Genomic DNA, 6,276 nt, shown 5'->3' on the forward strand with positions numbered 1-6,276 from the left:
AGAAAACCCCCAATTCCAAATGGGGCAAAACATGAGTTCAAGCAAATACTTCACAAGCCGGTGAAGGTTTTGGATGCACTAGTATGTGGGTTATGCCGACTAGCCCAGTTGCCAAGAATGGTCTTTTACACCCAGTGGGACATACGTGGAGACAATGTGGATATGCAGGTGTGCTCATGCTATTGGAATGGACATGCGATCGAGTATTGCCTGGTGTGTAAAGCAAGAACTCATATGGGAAGACTACTGCATGTGGCAAGAGCAGAAGGATGGCAAGTGAGAAGGTTTTTGGACCCCCTGAGGACTTTTCACACCGATGAAGCCTGTTGGGCTAATCCTGCAGCAACAATTGCACTTGATCAAGCTGAAAGGAATCAAGGCAGCGGTGACGTGAGTCCAACGGCACCAAGTGTCTATTTGATGTTGGAAACAACTAGAGCAGGAGGAAGTGACCAAGCTGCAGGAGGTGGTGAGCGAAAGCCATCTTTGTTGCATGAAGCTATACATCAAAGTTGGTCCCATGGTCCAGAGTATGGGCAAACTTATGACCCTCCAATAGACACAGTGCAAATTCCACTGGTGTTCAGAGTGTATAGAGATCCGGAGCGACCTGGATATACAGACATGATGGGAGGACTGACCGATGATCAACAGCAAAAAGCCCAAGAAGAAGGATGGATCGGCCCTTGGGAACTGACAATTTGGGCCAAATTGATAGAAGTTCTAAAAAACCCAGAAATTCCACTGGAAGATGCAGAAGAGGTGCCACAAAAAAAAAGGGGGCAGAGAAACCCTCATGTATTATTTTACCACTGGACTGGATGCCTGGGGAAATAAAGCGGCAAAACCGAAGAAGAAGTCAGCCGAGTACCACGTGACACCTGAAGAATGGGTGAGAAAGAGGAGGATACAAACTTTGGGGGGAGTGGCTAGCAGAGCGGACACTCCTAGTAGGCCGGACCAAACACTTAAGGTGTGGCTCACAGTGCTGATGGTGTTGGTCCCCTATGTGGGGGTTTACTCTGTCGGGGCACATATTGACCTCCTGGAGGAACAGCAGCAGTCGTTACACCAACCGACTCAAGGTGAGGAAAAATCAGGAAAGCCTCAGAGTCGCTGGATATTTCCCTCCATTTTCCGCGAGATAAGGAAGAAGTAAAAAGAGCGGCTGTTTGAAAAATGTCGCAAGGACCAGATGTAAATAGAGTACCCATTATTAATAATCGAGGAAGACTTGGACCCTATATACAAAGTGGCATTGGTGCTGAGAAATTATACTTAAATTGGCCAGAAAAAGATTTTGAGGAAGAAGACTGGGAACTAGCATCTAACGGATATTATGTCTCAAATTATGAATATAAAAGAGATGCCGACTTAACAGAGACAACAGGACAAAAAGTACTTGCTGAACGAGTGCTTAGTGAGGAAAGTCTGCGGCATTGGTACATAATAGGACGCCGAAGAATACCCCAATCGGTTCCAAGATGTCCAAACACCTACCCCTGGATGTTAAATGTGGTTTACCTACAACTCAAAGACCTGAGATTCACATTGAGATGGGGGATTAATTACGTTGAGCCACTCCAAGGAGTCTATGTTGAAATATACCTTAACCAGTGCTTGATCTGGATGACAAGCCCCAACATGCGACGTCAAATGTACAGACGACTGCAAGACCCAAGATATCACATTTTAGATAACCAGACATTAAATCTGAGAGTTATCGATCAACCTCGGGCCTGTATGAGCTGCCTACCCCCAACCATACCAACAATTTTTGTAAATCAAGACTTCTTCTACCTGTACAAAAAAGGAGTCTGGAACTGTTGTCAAGCAAGGAAGATTCAGCTTCAAATTGAGCCTAAGGATCAAGAAGAGAAGTCTATAGTTCCCCTTTATCTAGCCTTATCACAGACCAGGTATTCTGGAAAACAGTTTTGGCAGCATTGGCAAGATCTATGGAACTATGTACCCCCACATCAGGTACAGAGGATCCCTGAAGGACCCCTCCCTAAACCTGACAGGATAATTGTTACGATGTGGAAGTGGGCATGGAAAGGAATGGATTCAGAGCTTAAGCACCCATCTCCCATCTACACTCATCTCTTTAAGAGACAACGACTATTCCCTATGGTGGTGCATCTTGGCAGAAAGAGAAGGAGACCGATGGCGGAGTGACAACTCACTCTGAATCATGCTACGGACCTTCAAACTGGATGACAATAATGTAAATAGTCTACGATCCGGGCATGGAGGACTTACACCATACTTGGAATTACCTTACAAGAAAATATGTTTAAACTGGCCACAAAAGGATTACAAAGAGAAAGGATGGTTGCTGGGAACAGGAGGATACTTTGTAGATAATGATTCGTATAAAAGGACTGCTGACCTTGCAGAGCCTGGATTATACACTCCTCTGGAAGCTGTCGTGGACAAAGTTGGACAACACTGGTATTGCCCTGGGGTCGGATGGAAGTTTTACCCAATTCCCCGGTGTCTAGACTCATACCCCTGCATCTTGAACATAGTGCATGTACAAAAAAGGGGCTACAGGTTTAGAATAAGGTGGGGACCTAATTATGTTGATCCATTACAGGGAGTGTATGTGGATATTTGGCTTGGATCTTTCCAGATCTGGACCAGTAGTCCCTATATGTTTAAAAAACTTCAACTACAAGAGGCACGTTCAACTTTCTATTTGATTGAGAACCAAACTTTGCCAATATGCACGACGGTACAGTACCTCGACATCGAGAAAGGTGGAAGTCTCCCACCTATTAGAAGTGGATGGCGAACCAGAGTACTAGTGGGGCTTTGGCAACCCCCAAGGGCTATACTGATACGACTTAGCATAAAGTCGGGAAGAGGACTATTCCGGAGATTGACTCCTCTGTACTCTGTGATGGTGCAGTATGTCTACAGTGGAACGGCATATTGGGACGCCTATGAGGATATCTTGCACCTACGTAGAGAATTGAATCCTGCATCTTCACAGTGTTTCTACACACCCCAGGGACCACCGCCTGAAATGAAGGAGGTGACAGTCGTCACTTGGAAATGGGCGTGGCGAGGACTAGATATTAGACTCCCATGGCCATCTCCCTTGTTAGTCACCCTTCTTCAGCAACGAGCATCAAGCGTTTCTGTTGTGAACACGAGACAAACAACAGCACCTAAGATCATCTATCTCCGAGATGGAAAAACCACGGGAAGACAGCGTGATCACCACGCAACCTCAAAGAACCAACGAAAGACCAAGAGAAGAGGAGTTTGGCATATAAATGCCACTACTGCAACGACCCCAAAAGCTGGAGCCGCTGCCGCCAGTACCAAGTGAATTCTACTACGAAAATGTTGGAAGAAAGCAGCAGTAACAAAGCCAGCCGCGAAAGAAAAAGTGCCTCCAATGTTGGAGTTGGATGGCTAAAATTACAGCATTATTAGTCGGCGTTGCTGTACTTCTAGCTATCCTGTACTACTATGGTAGTACGCCCTGGACCTTAACCCATATCAGGGTCCAGTACGCAACAACTAAAACTTTCCAACAGACATGTTGGAGAGTTGAATCAAGAAACATCTACATGATATGGGACCAGAATTCTACAGAGAAATGGGCAAAGATGAAGAACCTAACCCAGCAGATGCTAAAGAATGAGTGGCTGCAATACTTGAACGACAGTGGGGAATTTCCAACCGTCACCACCAATTACAACCTGACCACCGGAGCAGACATCCTTCAAAACCTACAAGTGAGGGATCAAGAGATTATCGTGGCAACCATCTTACGGTTAAAACAAAAAGAGCGAAGAGAAGTAGGCTGCACTTGGATAAGACCTGAACCTGGCGAGCCAGCCTGGTATTGCTCATGGGGATGCAGAGTACTGCTGGGCTATCGAGCAGGATATTGGGAAAAAGAAGCTGTTTTTCCAGCATTACCAAGACATGATGTTTGCAGAATGATAATGCCTACCTGGAAACATTGGGGTAATTATAACCTCACCTGTGACAACACCCGCAGCAGAGTGTCGAAAGTGGATACAATATCTACAACAGTCCCTCTGTTGAACAATGCTACCGGCATGGGAGTAGGGATACCATATTCTGAACTAACTGCCATCCCATCAGCAGCATTGGTGGGATCCACAAAGATATCACCAACACAGGGAAAAACCAAACCACTCCCTACATCGCCAACACAAGATACCCAGCAAGTATTAGAACCAAAAGTTAAAAGTATTGGTAACGCCGCTAAAAAAAAGATGGAAGAAGATTCATGATTATTGTGTAAAAGAAAAAGTGGCAAAATTAGATAGATGTTATTGGAATCAACCTATTGGATGTAAATCTCAAAATTACATGGTGCTTACACCAGTCATCGATTTGATAAACAGAAACAGGAGGCAAAACATGATGAATGGCTTAACGACACCTTTCCGTGGGTCTGGAGCGTTCCACTGATACATTTTGAGGGGAATTTTCCAAAGGGATACACGTGGACTGGGCATAGTTTGCGGGGTCCACATATAGCAAACTTCTATGTGCAAAAACTACCAAAGCCTGATGAGCTAAGGTCAGTACCTCAGGAAGATTTTAGCAAAATTGATCAATGCGTGGCGAATAAAATCTATGGAAGCTTACATGAGACAGAATACCATAATAATTTGGCTGAAGGTTCTGGCAAATCCCCCCGATGTCCCATAGACCAAATTAAGACAGGGAATTGGCTAAGATGGGTATATAACTGTACACAGTTGTTACAGATTCCAACCATTAAGGGGACCCTTCAAGCATGGCAGGAAGGAGTTAAACGTAGTAAGGACGTCACCTGGTGGGGAATGGAGAAATATGAAGTTGAAGATTGGGTATTCCCCTGTTTGGATCAAAGTAATAATTATTGAGTTAAATATCAATACATCGCCACGGTCTACTCCAGAGACAGAGCTACTTGGTCCAGTGTACTCTGGAGACCAAACCCTTATGTTACGCCATGGCCCTGGAAAATGATTTGTAATAGACATAATACCACATGCACGATAAGCCTTGCCCGCCAAAATTGTAGAAATGTTCCTGGCTGGGAAGAATATTGTGACGCTTACTATGACGGCGAGTATGACACTTACAGCCATCAAACAGTTTGGGAGAAGAACAATGCTGGAGTATGGATAAGAGCTTTTCCACCCAATGTTGGATGTGCCAAGGCTGTCCTGGGACATGGAATGTCGAAAAGGAAGCAGGTCCTAGGCCACATAGTGCCATTTGTTGGTGATGCTTTAATAATGCTTGAGGAAGGATACGCCTTCAAGAAAAGTCTATGCGAAGGACGAGAAATTGTCGGTTACGAATGGTTGGGACCCAATCGGATTTACAATAATGGTATGTGTGAATCACCTGCAGAACATTGGTTGAGCTGTGGAAAAGGAAGAAGCCGGCATGAATGTTCTTGGTGGGAAGAACGCAAATAATAGCTGGAGGAATCATTACCACTTTCGCTGCAGAGACCGGAGAAGTCATTAAAGAAGGTCTCGAAGTGGTGACTGGTTGGATTGGACATTTGTTTGGATATCTTTGGCCCTATCTGTTAATCATAATAGGACTTATTATTGCTGCAGTGATTGGATATGTTTTGTTAAAAGGAAGTTTCACAGCTGCCCTGTGCTTGTGTGGGAGGAGCACACAACGCAGTGATATGGAGCCCCTCCTCCGTTAGGGGAGGAGCGATGAAGCCTACAAAGCCCGACGCCGAGACACGCCCTGTTCATTCTGACTTGGGGGAGTGAAGGAGGAAGAAACATCTACATAACAGCGTACAAACTAAAAGAGATAAGTAAAAAGAATAAGATAGCACAATGTCCAACAATACTGGCGGCGTAAATGACACCATCTTCAAAGTGAGTAGAGTGGAGTTTATTGCACTACTGTTAGTATGGCTGCTATACTGCTGTGTCGGCCGTTGGGACTTACGACAACCACTGCGAATAGTAACGCTACTACATGGATGTGTCAGATTGGCGATCATCAATCTGTACTACAGTCAGAGTGACTTAGGGTTGTCTCTATTCATCACTCACGTCCTTGGTCGCTTTACTCTCCAGTTTGACTGTTGGGGAATATGGCAGTACACATCAATTACAATTTGGATGGTGATAGATATGACAGCAATCTTTTACGCCCCGGCAGTGATAGCTGACATTGTGTGCAAAGCTGTGATGGCCTTGACCCTGTTGGCGTACATAGCTACGTTAACTGGAACCGTACAGCGCAAGAAACCCTGGC

This window comes from Thalassophryne amazonica, chromosome 13 (genome assembly GCF_902500255.1).
Source record: "Thalassophryne amazonica chromosome 13, fThaAma1.1, whole genome shotgun sequence".
NCBI classification, from domain to species: domain Eukaryota; kingdom Metazoa; phylum Chordata; class Actinopteri; order Batrachoidiformes; family Batrachoididae; genus Thalassophryne; species Thalassophryne amazonica.